Source organism: Leiobunum rupestre, chromosome 4 (genome assembly GCF_980474605.1).
Source record: "Leiobunum rupestre chromosome 4, qqLeiRupe1.1.hap1, whole genome shotgun sequence".
Lineage (NCBI taxonomy): Eukaryota > Metazoa > Arthropoda > Arachnida > Opiliones > Sclerosomatidae > Leiobunum > Leiobunum rupestre.
Window position 1 is genome coordinate 61,400,294 of NC_143387.1, and position 21,526 is coordinate 61,421,819.

At 35.4% G+C, this 21,526-nt stretch overlaps 1 protein-coding gene across 2 annotated transcripts in view; it reads left to right on the forward strand.

The window, feature by feature from the left end:
- LOC149948624 (fibroblast growth factor 8b-like) overlaps window positions 1-21,526 on the forward strand; it is a 68,373-nt gene that overhangs the window by 5,667 nt on the left and 41,180 nt on the right. Inside the window, exon 1 of one of the 2 annotated variants that reach the window (XM_090173686.1) lies at window positions 20,021-20,216. The exons of the other annotated variant lie outside the window; for it this stretch is intronic. The gene's annotated coding sequence lies outside the window, so the exon portion shown is untranslated. Of the gene's footprint in view, window positions 1-20,020; window positions 20,217-21,526 lie in introns of those variants that run through there. 2 annotated transcript variants of the gene reach the window in all.

The following is a 21,526-nucleotide window of genomic DNA, read 5'->3' on the forward strand; positions in this document are numbered from 1 at the left end:
TGGTGATGCGATAAAAATTAGGCTTAGCTTAGGTTTTAATAAAATTTCAAATATGTGTTCTTGAATTAGTATTTAGGTGCATTTTACACATTTTATAATAAAATGTAGTAGATTCGCGTTACCAATTATATGGAAAAAACATTTGCACCAGATGGCGCTGTGTGTATTAAGGCGTGGTTTTAATTTTCAGAGGTTAAACCTGCATTTTTATCACTTTCTAGGGTACCTGTTAACTTCCTTTAACGTAATGTAGTCGAAAAAGAAATATTAATTTTCTTAATTTAATTAAATTAACGAAAGTATTTTTCATAACGGTAATACACAACACTAGCCCAGTTGCGTCACTATGGTTGTAACTCATTTATCACCTTCTTATAATTATCACTTTTATCAAACCATAAAGAAACATTTAATGGTATGCTGCTAATGTTACTTGTAATTTGTAAGTAATTACTTTCGTACTAGACGTTCACTATCACTGAATAATATAGCACTGGTTACGTAACATTAATTAATTAATTAATTTTATCCAGTAGTACTTTTGTTTGCTTATAGTTGAAATAAATAAAATGTCTGTATAAAACGGAAATAAATAAATTGTCCCTAGTGACTCTACTGTACTACCCTCATACCTGACGGTCGTATTTCAAACCATGGTAAAAAAGAGAGATACCCAGTAACTTGAACCATCCTAATTGGCAAAACCAAAAAACAGCGATTGTCAGCGGCGCGCGAAAGATACGCCTTTAAATACAGTTATCAAGCCACCAGCAAAGTTGTGAAAAAGTGACCGGCTAAACTTCTCTACAAAACAACGAAAAATAGGCTTTTTTTAAAGAAAAAAAAGTCGGGAGTTAAACCGAGGGAAGGGGAAAAAGCCTTAAAACGCGAAAAAGACACGCTACCGGTAAACCTTGGATGGATTCTTTAGCAACGGGCATATCGTCAGTTTGCGCCCCTAGATTGAAAAGATTCCCCGAGACACCATTGTTAGCGCGTCTTCTCTAGAAGCCAAAGTATCCCTTTTATTCTACAGCGAGGAATGGCCCACCTCAGCGGGGCACCCTCCTAATGGTAATTGGCGTTCGGGACGAAAAAGGTACCACCAACCTCACCCGCCATGAATTCCATCGTCACCTGATAGTATCTGCCTAATATAAGACTCGCCACCAACAATCACGATCTCAACTAGTAGGTAACCGGGAAAATTTTTAGGAGATGCTAAAAGGCGGGGTTGAATACGGTGACAATTTTTGGGTTCTTGGAAATCAGGTTAAAGTTTGCGGGTTTGGCTGCCGGAATTACAGGGCATTATTTGCCGCTTAAAAAACGACTCGATGGTCCCCCTTTTTCGGCGGGAGATTAAATTGGTACGGTACACCTTCAAAAAAAAAGGGCCCATCCACTTACGAATTCTACAATTACCGGAGCTACGTCATAAGGGGGACCTTCCGTAAATCATCGTGTATGAATGATAAGAACATAATAAAACCGTCAACCCCAGATATAGGAAAAATTAATCGCGAGTCATCCGACCGGGCTACCATTCTAACTCAAAATAAAACAGCCTTGTTTTAAAACAAATCACGATTCTAACCCTTTCACAGTTACGCGCGAACAACGCATTCTTCCCGCTGATGAATAGGGAAATAAATGTTTCGCCCCTGATAGCGATCTCGACGCCATCTAAATTGCGAAACTTCAACTATTATTTAAAAAAAAACGCGTTAATCGCGCTAAGCCTCGGCGCCCATCGACCAATTTTAAATAGATTAATCAAATTGTAATGGCATCCGTTTTTGAACGATAACCAGTTAGCAAAGTATACAAACTAAATTTTGATTGGGTTGTTTTAAAAAAAAAATAACAAACCCCCGTATTAACTGGTTCGAGGGGTTCGTCTTTCAACAACTTTAAAGTCGTGACATTGTCTCAACGCGTACGCCAAAGACTTTGATTAAGCCTAAAAAAACCCCGAAACCCTTGTTTACTCAAAGCGGAAAGATGATCAATTTTAATCCAACGTTTTTAGACAAGTTTGAAGTTTAATTAAACCAATCGAAGCAGATGGGGTTACGCAATTTCAAGCCCGGGAGCTTTCGTCGGGGGACTTTGTACTCGAGGGAAATCTTTGAGAAGATCGGCCGATTATCCGAGACACACCAGGAACAAAAAAGCGTTAATAAGATAAATCTTGAGAGTTTGGCAAAGATTAAAAAACTAAACGGGGGACCTTAATTAAACAATAAAAGGGCTACTCGTACACCTCCGCCCGTTATAACTGGCCCGTTTAAACCTTGATAAACTTACTTCTCGATTGTTAAATTCGGAATAGTACCGAAATAATTGTCGAATGATAACTAAAACCCGCTCGTTTTGGACTTATGGCACCTTCGCATCGACTACTTTCCTACGCTATAGCTTATCAAAACCTGAACTCCGAATCTTTATCACTTACCCCGTGGCGATAAGGCACAGATAATTTTACGTCAATTCCAATTTACAAAAATAAAAACCGTACACAAAATAAAAAAAATGGTAGGAATAGAAGCTACTACAGACATTTCCCCCTAAACTTCATCAACATCGCTAAGTCTCCTAATTCTCAAATAATAAAAAAATGAGTTTAATTGACAGAACTCCCAGGAGTTTATTTTAAATATTATAGGAATTATAGGAAATTTTATAGAAAATATAGGTATTTATAAGAACATGATTAGGCAAAAAATAGGAATGTTTAGGAACATTTTAGCTAAAAATAGGAATTTATAGGAGCATTTTAGCTAAAACTAGGAATTTATATAAACAATTTTGAAAGAAAGAGGAAATTATAGGAGTATATTGAAATTATAGAAATTTATAGGAACTCTGGGAGCCCAACCTTTGATGTTTTCGGGAACACCGGACCTAAGCCAGAGTTAAGCTCTATTTAGAAGGCAAATTTTTCCCAAACGTTAAGGCTGTTTTCTAATACATTATTTTTTTAAATTATAGGAATTTCTGGACATAGCTATAGAAAAACTAGAAAATTTCGAAAAAATAGGAATTTATAGGATCAATTTTGAGAAAATAGGAAATTATAGGAGCATATTGAAATTATAGGAATTCATAGGAATTATAGGAGCTCTGGGAGCCCTGAATTGATTAAAAATTGTGATCATAATTTTTATACTAATTTTTAAGTTTTCGATTGTTAAAAAAAGTGTTCACTATTTTGTTTCAACTATTGTAAACTTTAGTTTAATGGTTTTAAAAAAATAGTAAAGTATTTGACACGTTTTATAGTAAATATATGTTTATAAAAAAATGTTACCCTGGTGGAATCAAGATACAAACCTCGGACATTCATAAAAAAATATCTTAGTTTTACGAGATACAGATGGAGCTACACTCGAATTTTAGGGCGTGGCTATTTTGAAAAGTATAACGGAATGCATTGCAGCAGATGCCAATGTTACCGCTCACGGTTCTTACGAACCAAAATACGTTCTTGCTATGATTTATTCATTAAATAACGAAATCAAATAGTCCCCCAAACTATAATTTAATTTCTAAATAAAATAAAAAAGTTCTTCGTATAAAAACAAACGTTTCCAATTTCAGGCCATGAACGCGCTGATGACGTTTACAGAGTTTTTTTAATATAAAATTGTCGGTTGCTGCGGCAAGGTAGGGGCGGAAATGAACCGTGAACTCGTCTAAATTCATGAACTTAGTACTCGCTCACTGTACACAACGGAACACGACGTAAAAACCCTTTCTCGAGCGTGCCAGAAGCCCGTTGACGACTCCCGCTATTTTATGTAAATTAATAACGAGAGGGCGGCAGACAGCGCGGAAATAACGCGCGAAGACGGTGGAGGAGAAAGGGTCAAAGGTCAAGCGTATAAAAGAGTGTACGGGTATTATCGCGTTGAGTTAAATAAAGCCAAGAAGGCCCATTCTAAAAGTCAATATTATTCGGTGAAGTCGATTTAAATTAGTCGCGCTTGTATTTATTTGAATTCACTGATAACGCTATTGCGTCAATTTTATAGTTTACGAAGAGCCACGTAGTGGCCAACGAGAGAAACTCATTGACTGCTGGATTTTTTATTTATCGCCCGCTTGGGGTGGCGGAGTGGTTAGCACTTTCGCCTCGCAGCAAGAGGAGCCGGGTTCGATCCCAGCTTGTGGCACTGGGTGAAAACTCGGAACAACTCCTTCTGCGTTGAGTTTGCAAGTTCTCTCCCCACTGGTTTAAGGGGTTTTCCCACGAGCTCTTCGGTTTCCCCTTCCATAAAAACTTGTTGAGGTTAACGGTAATAGTTAGTGTAGGGAGCTGTTGGCTCAATCGCGTGGCATGCAGGGCTTGCCACCACCCTCCTACGCAGTGTAACCCGGCCACCTGAATTAAAGGCTTCAAAAGTCGCTTGATGACTTAGGCCTAAGGTGGTGCCTTGGGTATTAGCCTAGCTGATAGATACCTTAGCAGACGAAAATCCAGAAATTTAGGAAATTAGCCAGTACGTTGTGCTCTTTGAACTGAAAAAGTTAATTGATTTTTCTTACTAAACCTATACTAGCAATACTAATTTCATAGTGGGTTACTGGGTTTGTTAATAGGAATTTTATTTGTAATTAGAGCAGTTAGAAATCTACTATTTTTTCCATTAATTGGTAATTATTAAACTTCCAGACATTATCTAATTTTTTTGGTATATAGCCAAGGTATCCTACGTGAAGATAGTATATTTCAAAATATAGAAATATTATAAATGTAATAATATTTAAACACTTAATGATATCGTTATTAAACTGTATACAATGTTTTGTTCAAAAATTTAACCGATAAATAAATAAGCTTTGTTATTCATGTTAAATCTAGCCAACTATTCATATATAGTTCAAAAGTGGAAAACATAACAGATGCCTGTAAAAACGTGGGTCGAAATTGCCAAAATCCACACCTACAATCACTTGAGGATTGACGAGGTAAAATATTTCTGGCGACTCATAACCTCCAGATTCCCAAGTCTACAGAAAATATCAGGCCCTTAACGGAAGTCAAGGTCTACTTGGATATACATTCCACCAGAGATGGCCCACTATCCCCAATGGTCTAATGAATCGCTTATTCAAGGTCACTTACTTTTCCCAGGGACTATATCGTCCGGACAATTGTAAAATTCCCTTAATTCCGTATGATTTACAGGATTCGCTGAAACTTCATTTAAAGTCAAACTCGATTGTCACCGCGTTTTACTCGTCTCAATCTATCAATACCAATATGCCAGTAGAGCCAAGTAACACTGACTAAAAACCAGCCGAAAATATTTCCCACAGTACTTAGAAGTAAAAGCAGACCGCTTCTTGGCATATTTGGGAAATATAAGTCCCTCGTGACACGGACCAGTTTCCCCAAAGATGGACATCTCACTTAACAAGCCCGAGGCGATCGGGGCCGAAGCCTTGACCCCACACTCGGACGCGCATCCTTAATAAAGTAGGCGACCTACAGCGAAGGTGTAGGTCGGACCATCAAGGACAAGCCGAAAGCCTCTCCCAAAAAGAACATTCACCCGCTCCCCCCTTTCGAAAAAGATCAGTCCATTTTGGGACAAACGAAAGCCATAAACAATAAAACGTATCTAGGCAATGACGGCTCTATTTTACGCTACTACCGCTAACATTTAAGTTAAGCCACCATCGACCCCACCCGGAACGTATGAATTGGCGACAGCTTAAGTTGACAACGCGAGCGATGTTGACGATATAGTTTTTGGTGAAAAGATCAATAGCGTAACACTTTTGATTAGCGGTGGCAGGCACGAAATCTAGCGTGTTTAGATTAAAAACAAGTTCGCCATTGCGGTGATAAACGTTGTTTCGCGGTTACCGCTGGTGGCGTGATACGAAGGACGGCAACGTACGCGCGGATTAAGTAACGTTCACCAAAGACCATTATTGGTCAGGTTAAAATAACGAAAGGCAGACTGAAAGGGGACCTTTGATTTGGGGAATTGTTGCGTTTTAGCCTCCCCCTCCCTTCTTCTCATTTATAATACATTATTCCGTGATTTGGACGCGGGGCGTTACTACACGAACGGAAAAACGCGGATTTTTATGGGTTAATCCGGGTTTTAACCGGGAAACAAACATTAAAGGAGGCCTCAATTCCGCGGACGGTGCTTTCGCCCGGTTACGCTTCTTAGTCACACTAGGCCCTGTTAAACTTTATTACGCCGTCGTGTTCGCGCCTTTACCCCTTTTCTTGGCGTATTTCGGACGACTCGAAATGAACACAACGCCCCCTAGCGACTCAAACGGAAACGACACTTTAATATAGCCGGCCACGAATCCATACCTCTACTTGGAATGCAGATTTTCGTCTCGATGTGGCTGACGGTTTTTTTGACGTCACTTTTTTAACTTAACAAACAACAACGTGAGAGGGGAGCGCGCGCGGAGGGGATTTTTTCTCTCGTAGGCGGGGCCAAAGCCGTCAGAGTGATCTTACCATTCGCGATACGGCAGGATAAGCATTCCAAGTAGAGGTATGGATCCCTTAGCCGGGTTACCTCCGTCTAAAAAAGTTAAATTACTTTACCTTTGAAGTTTGTAGTCATACTGCTATTGTTATTCGATTGAAACATGTACTTTCGCAAGCTCCCGTTGATTTATCAAAATACCCCCGACGCCGCGAAATTTTGACCGGCGGAGGCGAAGAACTAAAATTTAACTGCGGCGCTGCGTTTATATGAAATTTGCACTACCAAATTAATAATTGAAATGTGATAAAGAAAAAACTACATTTTTGTTTAAGCTGCAAAGAGACTGATATCAACGGAAAATCTGGTAGCCCTGTACAAAAATATTTAAACCGTCGGCGGCGTCGGGGTCTAGTACATATCATATAGTGAGTTTCTTTAAACTATAGGGTGTATTCTCGTGACGTCATCATCGCTGTAGTGGAAGGCTTGTGTCATCCGCCATAACTATCTATCTACCTTAGAGCAATGGCCGCCATCTTCTCGTGAATACCACCTATTAAGAAAATATGGTTTATGATTAAATACGCGATTACGCGGTGTAATTTTTACATTTGATATCGTTAGGCGGATTAATACATAATGTAAATTATGAGCCGTGATGCGGTGTATTCTTCCGCGGTTTAATTAACGGTAAATTATCCTCAATTGGAAACCAACAACTTCTGGTCCTACTCTAATGAATACGCCGTTCAAAGACCTTACCTAAAATCTTTGGCAACGTCAATAAAAACCTTACTTCCTATATTTAAGTCTATCCAGGTGACGTCCGTGAGGCAATTCGGTAAAATTCAAAGCGTTACGCGCATTACCCTATTCTACTGGCAAGATTACATCTAATGTCCCTTACACTACAATGGCGAAACAAACTACACTTGTCAGTGAATTTTAAACTCTACGCCGGCCCGTAACAAGCCTTAAAGGTTGAAGGCCTCTTGATGGGTCAGTGACGTGCTAGCGACCCTTAGAGGGGCGAAGAAATAAACCTTGTCAAGTTTAAGGGCCTAACACGCACTCTTTACAACGCCAAAAAATGTCTAAAAAAAGCTACCATTTGACCCCCTCATTTGACCTTTCGCGAGTTTATGGTACGCCCGAACTATTCAACGCGTTAGCTCATACTCTGTAGAATCACGGGGGTACCATCCGGCGCTAAATTGGAAATAGAAAAAACATTTATAACTAGATCAGGCGGGGGACAGTATAAAATGATAGAGAACGAAACGGGAGAAATAAAATAGCTCAATCGATTTATCAAAAAGACGCGAAGATTTTTGCGTCCTATAACGCGCGAAGATGTCACTAGAGGGCGGGCGAGGAAACGCGCGTAACCCCGTCTAGAATTTCGATAAACCGTCACTGGCTAACGAGCCAAAGACGGATAGACTGGTAAAGTTTGCGCTTTCGAACGTTATATTTAGCGATCGCGGGGATGCGTTTGCCCTAAGCCTTGTCCGTATGAAATGAAAGGAACATCATTGAATGGGGGAGGGTAGGATAACGCTCTAGATCTGCTCTATTCATTTCTCTTTTTTATCGTGGCCACGAGGGGGCGGACGTGTCAGGATTGTCAGACATGGCGGTTAACCCCAATTTCCCCCGACAGCATTAACGATTACCGCACCCTCTAGAGGAGGCTACACGAGAAACGTTTTTAGATGACGCGCGCGCGCGATTCGATCTGTCGTCTGTAATCGTAATGGCATTGGTTTGCGAAGAGCGGGTATTATAGATGGCGCGCGCTCTGCCGATTGTGTGGCGCTGACCTCAAATCGCTCTTTCCCTTCTAATCATCATCCATAAGTCGGACTGGACGTCGAGGGACTGCCCACGTAGACCGATTATTACTGTTATTACGTAATATCCGCTACAACTCCATTCCCTACTTAGGCCTAACTGTCCTTTTGACGATATACTTGTCATTATTAAAATAATGGTTCAGATTTTTAGCTAACGTGATATTTAATTAATAAATTTAAAAGATCTATTTATTAATATAAAATCTTACTTTTTAACAAAATTTGTATTTGGTAAGTGTTGACCTATTATAATGAATAACCGGTTACAATGGCAAATGTAATTGTTATCTACAACTTAGAAAAGTTAGAAGATGCTGGTTTTACCCCAAGATTCAGACAAATCTGGTGGCTCAAATGCTAAATTACACGACGTTTTTACTCTCTTTTAAGAGGACAAATAATTTTTTGAAATTTGGAATCTGGGCTTTTTTTTTAATAATAATCAGCTAGACTAATACCCAAGGCACCACCTTAGGCCTAAGTCATCAAGCGACGTTTTTAAAGCCATTAATCCAGGTGGCTGGGTTACAATGCGTAGTAAGGTGGTGGCGAGCCGATAATGCCGAGAGACCCATCAGCTCCCTACACTAACTATTACCGTTAACCTCAACAAGTTTTTATGGAAGGGGAAACCGAAGAACTCGGGGGAAAACCCCTTAATGATTGGTAGTATCTGCTATCCCGAGCTCTTCGGTTTCCCCTTCCATAAAAACTTGTTGAGGTTACATTAATAGTATAGTGACTTAGTGTAGGTAGCTGTTGGCTCGCGTGGCTTGAAGGGCTTGCCACCACCCTCCTACGCAACGTAACCCGGCCACCTGCATTAATGGCTTTAAAAGTCGATTGATGACTTAGGCCTAAGGTGGTGCTGATTATTATTAATATCCCGAGGTACGTAACGGGAGCAGTGCCGGATTAAGGACTAGGCCTACTAGGCACAGGCCTATGCGCCTCACCATTGATGAAATCAATGGATTTTTCACTGATTCGGTTTAAGAATTATTATTCTCGTGACATAAGTCCAGCTTCGGGACACGCGAGTTTTGCGTTTTTATACTTTCCTTACATAGGCTTCAACCAAAATCTACCTAGGGTCCCACCTTCAGTAAATTTACTTTAAATTCGGTAATAATTAAAAATTTAATCATAAGAAACACTTCAAAAATAAACCTATAATAAATTTTAAATGAGCCATAAATTAATTTAGTCCCCACCTGTGGAATGTTGACATTTTTTGAGAATAAAAGTTGTAAAAATGTGTCCCGGAGTAGGTGAGGCAAGATTGACGTCGCGTTGGAAATACGATCCGTGCACTGAAACTGACACTTTTATAACCCTTCTATACTATCTGGCACGGCACAAAACCGTCACAGATAGCGCCTGCGAGACAAATTGTTCGCGTAAATCCGATTATACCTGATAATCCAGGTACGCTTTTACCCGTACTAGAAGTAAGACTGTGGTTCTCCCCGATAAAATTAAATGACCCTGAAGTTTCGATATGTCAAAGGTATATTTAGAATTTACGCATATGTCAAAGGTATATTTAGAATTTACGCATATGTCAAAGGTATATTTAGAATTTACGCATATGTCAAAGGTATATTTAGAATTTACGCATATGTCAAAGGTATATTTAGAATTTACGCATATGTCAAAGGTATATTTAGAATTTACGCATATATCGTAGGTATATTTAGAATTTACGCATATGTCAAAGGTATATTTAGAATTTGTGCATATGTCAAAGGTCTATTTAAAATTTGCTCATATATCGTATGTATATATATAATTTGCGCATGTGTCAAAGGTATATTTAGAATTTACGCATATATCGTAGGTATATTTAGAATTTACGCATATGTCAAAGGTATATTTAGAATTTGTGCATATGTCAAATGTCTATTTAAAATTTGCTCATATATCGTATGTATATATATAATTTGCACATGTGTCAAAGGTATATTTAGAATTTACGCATATATCTTAGGTATATTTAGAATTTACGCATATATCAAAGGTATATTTAGAATTTGTGCATATGTTAAAGGTCTATTTAAAATTTGCTCATATATCGTATGTATATATATAATTTGCGCATGTGTCAAAGGTATATTTAGAATTTACGCATATATCGTATGTATATTTAGAATTTGCGCCTGTGTCAAAGGAATATTTAGAATTTGCGCATATGTCAAACTCAAAGGTTTATTTAAAATTTGCTCATATATCGTAGGTATATATATAAAATTTGCGCATATGTCAAAGGTATATTTAGAATGTAACGCATTTTCCCCACTGACTTTAAATTATGTCAAAATACGACGACAAACGCGGTAAAGAAATAACGCGACTATTAACACCTTAGACCACACCTGTTATTACTACAATAAACGTCAAATATCAAACTGGGTTATTGTAGTTAAAAGACACCTCCGTGGGCGCATCATTTTTTTAACGACTTCGTAAAACCTCGACGAGAAGAAGATTCGGGTTTTCTCGAAGACGAAATCACCGTATCCGGAAATTTCGTCGCTTAGGAGCATTGACAAACGATAGAATTATCACTTTTCCCGAGAAAATGGCTCGCTCCCCCTTTTGAGCCCAAAATATAACACCTAGTTGCCATTCGCCCGCTAGTCTGTTCAAACAGGCACGTTTTACGGCTATTCTAGACGACTTTATACGGTCTAAAACAATGAATATTACGAGCTGCCTAAACCTTCCATCGAAGCCGGGCCTCTAGGATTTTTTCCAACGCTTACATTTTGAGTTAACCCCTAAAATGTCTTCCATTTCATCCCCACCTTTGGAAAATGCGTACCATAGCTAAACCTTTTTTTGCCTCAAAAAAATTGGGAACTTCCTTAGAAGTTTACCGACTAACTTTCGCGAGAAGAAAGTTATGTAAAATAAATGTTGTCGTAAAAAACACTGCTATTCCTTTTGTATAAAGGCGCGATTATTTTTTTTTGTCCCAAGTCTGGTATGTTCGAAAATTTGCATTTTGTTGAGCCTGGTTCGTTTAAATTTGCGGGTGCCATATGGTAAATTTACTTTTTTTTTTAAAAAGGGATAATATTTATAGGAACGTATTAACTGTTAAAGTTTAAGGGGATAATTTTAATAGTATACTTAACGCTTGTAAAAGTGATTTAAGCATGCAGCAGATGTTAACATTACGGTATAGAACACAATTTCTAAAATGTGTATGTTGGTTTTTTTGGTTATTATGTAAAATAAACTTTTGGGTCCATCAAAATATTTTAAAACACTATAAAATTAAAACTAATCTGGCAACTGAAAAAATTAAGTCGCAAACGTATGCTAAAAGAAAGGTATTAAAATTACAATCAAACCTCTTTAATTTAATATTTACATTTACTATTTTAGTATGTAGTTAAAATTGAATAAAAACAACGTATTTAAGTGCACTATAAAAACTTTAATTTTTAAAAACAAAAATTAAAAATCAATCAGTTTCGGCGTTACGTCTTACGCTGCCATCATCAGGAGTGAATGAATTTTAGTATGCGTTGATGGAAAAATCGTTTAATAATTAAAATAATTTTGAATTATTCGAGTAGGTGAATTAGTGCATCCAGTTAAATAACAATTTATTAATTATCTGTTGAGCTTTTAAATTTAAACAAAATATTTTTAACACTAGTAAAAAAAATTTATAAACACAGAAATAAAAATGCCCTACCGAAATATATTTGAAAAAAGATATAAAACTAAAGAACCTTCTCAAAAGTCACATAAAGAATACTGAAAACTTATTTAAGATACGTTAAATTTAGGAGATAATTAGTTTCTAAAAATATAACGTTTTTATTTCCTGGGCAGTATTACAAATTATCCCGCTATAAGGCTTGACAGTAAATTCTAAAAACCCCTTTTTTAAAAATCTAAATATTATTATTCCATATTTCGAACGATAAAATGAGAGCCGCGTATTAACTTAGCCAGGAGCGCGCGCATCTGTGGCGCCAGTTGCTGAAAAATATATCGACGAATCTTTAATAATGTTGATGATGAAATTCTTGGTAATTTTTCCCTTATTTTCTAACGCAGCTTTTTCTTCCCCTTTTCTTTCTAACCCCTTCGCCATTAACTCCCATTGTCACCTTTCAATTGACGCTCGACGTTGAAAACCGGTATAGTTTCCGCCGCGATCTTCTAGACGGACATTTCATTAATCGTATACCTTTCCCTCCCAAGTATTCGCTCAACCTGATATTAAAAAAAAAAGCGAGAATGGTCAAACTACCGTTATTTCGAAAGCGAAATTATTTCGCGTAAAATTAAGCGTGTAATTGGCAAATACGAGGGATAATTAGTGACGGTTTACCCCGACAACTTTTTATAACTTCTATCTTTACACACAAGTTAACCTTCCGTTTTTTTTCGCGTATTTAAATAATTATTTTTTATTACTTTATGGCTTTAAAAATTAATTAAAACCTTTAAGTTAGCGTGACCACGCGGAATTTTTAGTGTGTGCCGCGGATATAAATATTAATTCGTATCTCTTCTTTTTATTTCGAAAGTCGGCGTCGGCGTTAATTGCTTCATTTGAGGCGGTTTTTCATGCCAGAATGATTAGCGCTTTAATTACAATTATTACGGGGGTTTTTCTATCTTTGAAATTGCTAAGAATTGGGATTAAAAATAATGTGTCAGTCGACGGGAACCCCGCGATGGCTAATGAGTGTCTTCTCTGCTCGTTTTTATTCCCGCCACATGCCCCTATTACTTCTTTACCTCTTGAAACACTAGCGCCGCCAACCGACAGGTTACATTCGCGAAGAAGCCGACAGAACGACACGGAAACAAGTTGACCATGTCGAGATACGATCGACCTTCAGTAGCTTCAAACTTCGGTCAGCAAAGCTTTTGATGTAGGTCTAAGGCCAGGCGCTCACTGCGCTTCGTAACGTCTCCGTCATACCTTTCACAAGCCTTTGCTTCGTAACGGATACAATGCCTTGTGGAAGGCAAGGCGGATACGAAACGGAGAGCCAGTGGGCGCCTAGCCCAAGTCAGCGTTGCCAGGTCCTGAAACTCGTAACAGAGCGAAAAAATTATCGATCCCAGAAAAAAATTATCGTACGCGTGAAAACTGGCGGTAGATTTAAATTGTGTGTGAAATAGTGACGTTAAACTTGTGAAATAAATTTTTTTAATAACATTTAAAGTTCAACCGATTGAAAAATTTTACAGTCTCAGTTTTAACTGGATTTCAGCCAATTAAAAAACTTATCATACATGATCGTACGCGTGAACCGAATTAACGAAAAATGCTTACTATATAGTACGCCATTAAAAATATCGTACGTCCCAAAACGTATCTCGAAATTATCGACGTGTACGATAATTATCGTACGTCTGGCAACGCTGGGTCACTCTAAGTCTGTTGGAATTTCCCTAACTCAATTTTCTTGAATTTTGATATTTCTACCATGAGCCCGATTTTGAACGTAGGTTAATCAGCTAGGCTAATACCAACCTCAAAGTGATTTCTGAAACCTTAAACTGATATAAGTTTTAAGAAGATGATTTTTGCCCTGATTTCCGTTTTTTAAGATGATTTTCAGATTTTAGGATTGATTTTTGAACAGATTTAAAAATTTCCCAAATTCAATATTTTTAAAACCATTTTTTAACGGATTTTTTTTTAAAATATCTCTTAAAAATTTATAGTCAAGATGTAGAGTTGTAATTATCTACTAGATTTTATAATTTCTTAAAAGCAAAGTTAACTCTTAGAGATATGGAACATATTTTGAATACTTTAAATACAGTTTAAGTTTACTTGTTTACGCTGGTTACCTCGATTTGTTTACACAGTCCTTTTTAACCTATCACACGAACCCAAACCTTAATGTTCGCCTTACCCTGCTGCTTGGTCTTGCGCTTGTTGCAGCCTACTTCCAGGAGCTAATAAACCACACTTTAAATTTCTCTGGCGCTCTTTTAACTCATCGTAGGAAAATGGAGGAAAAACATTCATACTTCTCAAATCACCCCCAAAACCTCCTTAAAATGTTTGCATAACCTTTTGAAACACCCTGTATAAATTTTTCTTTGTTGAAATTGGAAAATGACGAAATGGCGAACAGACACACGGACTCAGTGATATTAGCATTTCATTACTTCCACGGAGCGAAGGTGTCGGCGAAAGAAGAAAGCGCGAAAAGGTGTAAGAAGCGCATCTCTTTCAAAGGTCGTCGTTGTGTGTGGCGACGCAATTTCATCATATCCCAAAGACGGCAATTAGGCCCAAATATAATATTATCATAACCAGGGCCCAAAGGGACCATTGCCTTCAGCTTGAACCCTACTCTTCCATAAAAAAAACCTCTCTCTCTTCGGTGTGTTTTATTAGCGGCGGAAAAATTAAAATATTTCAGCCCCGGACAAAATGGCCCGTTCACATTGTACGTTTTATCGTCACTGTCATCAACTTTTTCTTTGATAGACTAAAGTGTAGCTTCTAAACGTATTTCAATTAAATAATTTAAAAAATATGCTCTTGCCGTTTTATACCATAAGTATATATGATTGATAAGTAAGTATGACACATCCTATTCTGCACGTGCAAATAGTTCAAAACACAGACTGTATAGCGTGTTTCATCAGCTCACTCTTGCACACCTCGATGCCTTTGACAGGGCCTCGATCATGACGTCACTTTGAAGATAACACTCAGTAAAATATTTACGAAAGATATATACTTACGGAATAATATTATATACTTATATGTTATTACGTCTTTGATAGGCAATTTTATTTCGTTAACTTTGGGCATCGATAGTTGAATAAACACGTTGTAGTAAGTGCAAGTTTGCAAATACATTGATTGCTTTGTTTAAAATGACTATAGAGGTATTTTAAATTTAAAATTATTAGACGGAAACAAATTTCAATATAAAAAAGTAATATGCAAATTAAAAAAAAGGATATTTAAAAAGAATATTTAATTTACAGTGTAATTTAGAGTGTTTAATTTTATTTCAATTTAGGTTATATTTTATGTAATTTTAATTTAAGGTTTATTTAATTTAATTTAATTGTTATTAATTTATTTATTTAAAGTACGTTTAAATTTAATTGTAATTTACGGTATATTTAATTTAAAGCATGTTGGAATTCAATTGTAATTTACGGGATATTTAATTTTACGAATAGTTAATTTAATGTAAATTTAATTTTAAGAATAATTAATTAATTTAATGTAAATTTAAAGAATAAATAATTTAATTTAATGTAAATTTAAAGAATAAATAATTTAATGTAAATTTAAAGAATAAATAATTTAATGTAAATTTATGAATAAATAATTTAATGTAAATTTATGAATAAATAATTTAATGTAAATTTATGAATAAATAATTTAATGTCAATTTAATTTTAAGAATAATTAATTTAATTTAATGTAAATTTAATTTTAAGAATAATTAATTTAATTTAATGTAAATTTAATTTTAAGAATAATTAATTTAATTTAATGTAAATTTAATTTTAAGAATAATTAATTTAATTTAATGTAAATTTAAAGAATAATTAATTTAATTTAATGTAAATTTAAAGAATAAATAATTTAATGTAAATTTAAAGAATAAATAATTTAATGTAAATTTATGAATAAATAATTTAATGTAAATTTATGACTAAATAATTTAATGTAAATTTAAAAAATAAATAATTCAATGTAAATTTATGAATAAATAATTTAATGTAAATTTAAAGAATAAATAATTTAATGTAAATTTAAAGAATAAATAATTTAATGTAAATTTAAAGAATAAATAATTTAATGTAAATTTAAAGAATAAATAATTTAATGTAAATTTATGACTAAATAATTTAATGTAAATTTAAAAAATAAATAATTTAATGTAAATTTAAAGAATAAATAATTTAATGTAAATTTATGACTAAATAATTTAATGTAAATTTAAAAAATAAATAATTCAATGTAAATTTAAAGAATAAATAATTTAATGTAAATTTAAAGAATAAATAATTTAATGCAAAATTATGAATAAATAATTTAATGTAAATATAAAGAATAAATAATTTGAAGTATAATTTCGAAAATATTTAATTTAAAGTATAATTTGAAAAATATTTCATTTAAAGTATAATTTAAAAAATATTTCATTTAAAGTATAATTTAAAAAATTATTCATTTAAGTATAATTTAAAGAATATTTCATTTAAGTATAATTTAAAAAAATATTTCATTTAAGTATAATTTAAAGATTATTTCGTTTAAAGAATATTAAAAATATTTCAAAAATATTTGGAAATTATATTGAATATGTGAACGGAGCCGTCGGTCTAGGTTGATCGCGATGCCGCAAAGAGTGTCTCTGTTTGATGTTTGAACGGCATTTTCTTTCCAACAAGTCTGTCACGTTAACAACGCGTTTGCGGATCTTTCTCCGCGGCGCTCCGATATTCGCATCATACCCGTACACCGACGCGGCGCCAACGAAAACCGCAAAAGCGATTGCTTTATTATATCTCCCCCCGCGCGCAAAGAACCCATTTTTTTGGCTAGACCCTATCAAAATTCATCGACTAATTGAATTCTAATAATATACCATTTGCTCCGTCGCTTCGTATAATAAGAATTTGACTTTTTCCCAGTTCACACGTGACACCGGTCTATCGTGGCGGTATTTTTCCACAAACGCTTACGTAACAATCCATTGTTATTGCGACTACTAAATTAACCGCGCGGGAATTAAAAGGAAGAGACAGTCAGTCAGCCAAGTTAGCCCCAGAGGCGCGGTTTTAATAACAAAGCTCATTAGCGTACGGAGAACATTCGCAAGTTTTGGGGTGTTTTTTTTTCCGCGCGCGCTAAATTTTTCTTCCAGCGCGTAGTGAAGTGTAGTTGTACGCGCCAGCTTGTCGCGTGCCTTTTGGCACAGACGTGACGTCACCAGACACACCTCTGTTTTGGCGCCATTCATAAAGATCCTAGACTTATTTTGTCACTGGCACACCCCCTTTTTTGTGTACCCCCTTCACTTGTAATATGTGTTGTGAATTTCACTTTGACGTTTTATCAGAAGTTTATAATATGTCTTACTACATAAGTATCCGATCAGGGCGTAAAAAATTAAACGTACTTTCCTAGGCTTGACACCCATAAGTCTATAATATTGTTTGTCACTTTGGGGAATGTTTTACTGAGAGCTAGTAACGGAGTGACGTCATCACAAGAAGAAAACCTCCCCCTAGCGAGGAGCTGTCAAAGGCTACGTGTGATGCGTTAGGAAGCGGACGCAAAACGGCGGAGAAGCCCGTAATGTAGCGTTGTAAGTCGGAATATTTTCCGCGGAAAATGACCGAGCCCTTTTTTTCCGTAAAATTTTCCGAATTTTTCCGAAAAAAATTAAAAAAAAGTTTTCATTCCATGATTAGTATAATATTGTTTGCAAATTTAAACAAAGCGGCACTTTCGCCTAATTTATTCGAATCTGAAAGTAAAACTAAACCTCTAGACTAGTTGAATCTGATTAACAATGTAATATGTAACACCATTAATGTTTTGTAGTATGTTTACTGTTATTAGACATTTTATATCGATAAAAATTTAAAAACATTAAAAACCCTTAAAAAGTAATTTATGTTCCAATTATTTATTTTTCCGATTCGCGGGAAATTTCCTGGAAATTTTTCCGCATTTTATTTTTCCGGAAAATTAACAACACCACAACATACTGTCTTGTGAATAGCGCTCAGTGATACTTTTGCATGTGAAAAATTAGAAGTGTCACACTTATATAACAATATTATACACTCATGGTACACCGTATCTAGACTTAAAATTTATCGCGCCTATTACTTTTCCTAGCCATGTAAAATATTAGAATTACGCTGCGTAGGAATATGTAATAATTAATAAATCAGTTTCCCGGCTGTAATAGATTCAGCGATTTCAGTCTCACGTGACACGACGTCATCCATGCTTTTTCGCATAGATAAATAAACCCGCACCAAATGGCGGTAAATGTCAAAGCTACGAAGTGAAATTACTCTATATGGTAGAATTTATTTACAAAAATAGTTTTGAAAAATCCGCTCAAGGTACTTGTTTCAAGCGAATACAATTAGCAGGATTGGGACACACTTCTGGTTCTATGATATTGACGTCGCGGCGGTCTTCGTTGTTTGTGCCAATTTTAACACGAACTCTAAATTGACAATTTGCGTGTCGCAAAGGAAGATCTGGTTTTCGTGAGCAGTACAAATGGAAAAGTTTTCGGTAGTGTGTGCTTCATTTTGTTTAATATGTGACAACGTGTTTATGTGAAAATGTTAGAAAAGCAGATTTTTATCGAAAGCGTAGTCACTCGTAAAGTCTTTGTAGATTTCCGAAAAACATTTCTACTAATTTATCTGTGATTTCTAGTGATTTTCTTAAGTGATTTCCCGTGATTACCTACTTTTTGAGGTTAACGGTAATAGTGAATGTAGGGAGCTGTTGGTTCGCGTGGCATGAAGGGCTTGCCACCATCCTCCTACACATTGTAACCCGGCGACCTGACTTAATGGCTTTGAAAGTCACTTGATGACTTAGGCCTAAGGTGGTGCCTTGGGTATTAGCCTAGCTGATTATTATTATTATTATTATTTGTACACTTGATTACTTAAGTGATTACGTCCTCGAATTTAATGTTGAAAGGCTGAAACGTTTGAGGTAAATTATAAATAAGTAAATTTCCTATCATATCATTAATTATTTTAATATTATCATTGTAATATTATTATATTATTATTATTAACATATATTTCTTGAGAAGTATCAATTTACTTCTGATATTACTGAAAATATGTAAATAAAACTTCTCTTAAAAATTAATTAATTGATTATTTATATTTTTCATTGGTATCGATTACAATATAATTATTATAATATTATTAATACCAAAGAATAGCCAATAATTGTTATATGAATATTCATCAATTTAATTTGGAAGACGCAAGTTCAATTTCGGTTGGGAAATTTATAAATAATCTTCTAAAAATATCCACGCTAATGAATTAAAATACTGGTATACTTGAGCGAAAATTCCAGTCAGACCCTGACGATAAATTCTTAATTCGAGGGGCTAAAAAACTCGTTTCAAATTAAAAACAATTTAAAAAAAAAGCCAAATTATCATACCGACGTCGAAACATAAAAAGAATACAAAATAAAAAACCCTTTAATTCGAACAAAGCAATTAGAAATTAAATAATTAACCGTCGTTCTGTAGATAATAAATGCAAACGCATTCGGAAACCGGAGAAAACTGGTCAGTCCCCGCTAATAACCAAAAAGCCCTTGTAACCGAAAACCGCCTTTTAATCATCAAATAAGCGACCCTCCCCCCTTAGAGAAAAGTTGAAAAAAAAAAAAACATGGCGTCGAATGATGACGTCATCTAACCTTCGCGAAGGGCACGAAAATGGACCCGTAAAAGAGTGCCGACGTGTTTTAAAAGGATTTACCGCTTTCAATATAATTTATTTTTCGCCTTAGAAAAATAAAAAATACATATAAGTATTTGATAAATGACTTGGAAATGTCTACGATGCTCTACAAAGACACCGAATTTTGAACAGGCGCGCAATTCCATAACGGGTGACTATTGGAGGGGAATCGAGGCACCCGTTCAGAAGGTCCCGAATCACGATGGCCTCTCGCGACGATCGATGTGGTACATCCTTTTTTATCCCCAAAAGGATGAAATATCTAGAACGAAACTGTATAAAGCGCGTAAGAACGTCTGGGGAAGAGAATATAATCTGTGCAGAAAGAAAAATGTTCGTTTATGGAACCCGACGTCCTTGTCATGGCCGTATAGCTTCAGAGTTGGCGGTAACTCTCTTTTTAACCTCGATTTTTGTAGTGATTGGAGCCTGTCGAAAACTGTGTTAATTAATGTTATTGGTCTCGGAGGCGCCCGGCCTAAACTCGCGCCTAGACTAGTAACAAGCTGCCGCGTTTGCGCTAGACAGAAACCCTGCTTCAAGATTTATACAATGTTGCGTATCCCGGATTCCCGGTACGCGATGGATACGCCCGATTTTAAATGATTTATGTTTTATTATTATTATTATACTTCCCCCCCAAAAACGAATTAATTTATCATTTTAGGATGAACATTTTCCGGAGCCTTTTTGTTTTGGAAAATGTTCCGTATTTTTCCGAAAAAAATATTTTAATTCCACATTGTTCGCAAATTTAAGTTTCGCCTCATGTGGTTGAATCCAAATGTAAAATGAAACCTCTAGATAGTCTAGAATAAAAACCATTAAAAAGAAACATGTTTAATTTTTTTATTTTTCCTATTTGCGGAAAATTTTGGGCAATTCGGAAAATTTCTCGGAAACTTTTCCGCATTTAATTTTTCCGAAAAATTACAACTCTAATTATGTATAATTATTCAAAATAATCCTAAGCGACTGGTTCAAATACAATTTAAGAAAATTTAAAATTTTATAATTTGTTGTGGGTAGAAAATTGCCATTAAGAGCTCAGTGTATTGCAAGTATAGCTTCCATATACTTTGTCATTCCAAAATTAAATTAATTGAATAAAATTATTTAATTTTAATAATTTTAATTTAATTAATATTAAAATGATAAATTCTAAAAAAAAATTCTTAAAAGTCAATTTTGTATTAAGTATCATTTTATCCTACGAATGCGATTACAACCCGCGCTGTGTCATACAAGGAAACACACCCACAAGGCTACTGCGAAACTAGACATACCAAAAGTCCCAATCAAAGAAAAACCGGTACCTTAAAAATTGTAACAGGTAACGTAATAATATCGACAGACGTAGGAGCAGACAGCTATTACTGTTATAGATTATAAGTCGTTTTTTTTTATCAATTGACGTATACATTTCCATATTTTTAAGTTTAATTTCTATAAAACGCGCAATTATATCCATCTTTTGCTGTAATAATCCTTGAATCAGAGCGCGCACTCTCTCTCGGCCCGGCCTTGTATTCTCGCTCAATTTTTAACTAGGTTTCCACGACATCGAAAATACGAAGAAAAAAAAATACCACGAGACTGAGAATATATTAGAAGGACAGTCACCCATCCCAATTTTTAATTACTTCTTCAGACACAGCCGCCTTCACAAATTTACAAAGCTTCTGGTTAAGAAAACGA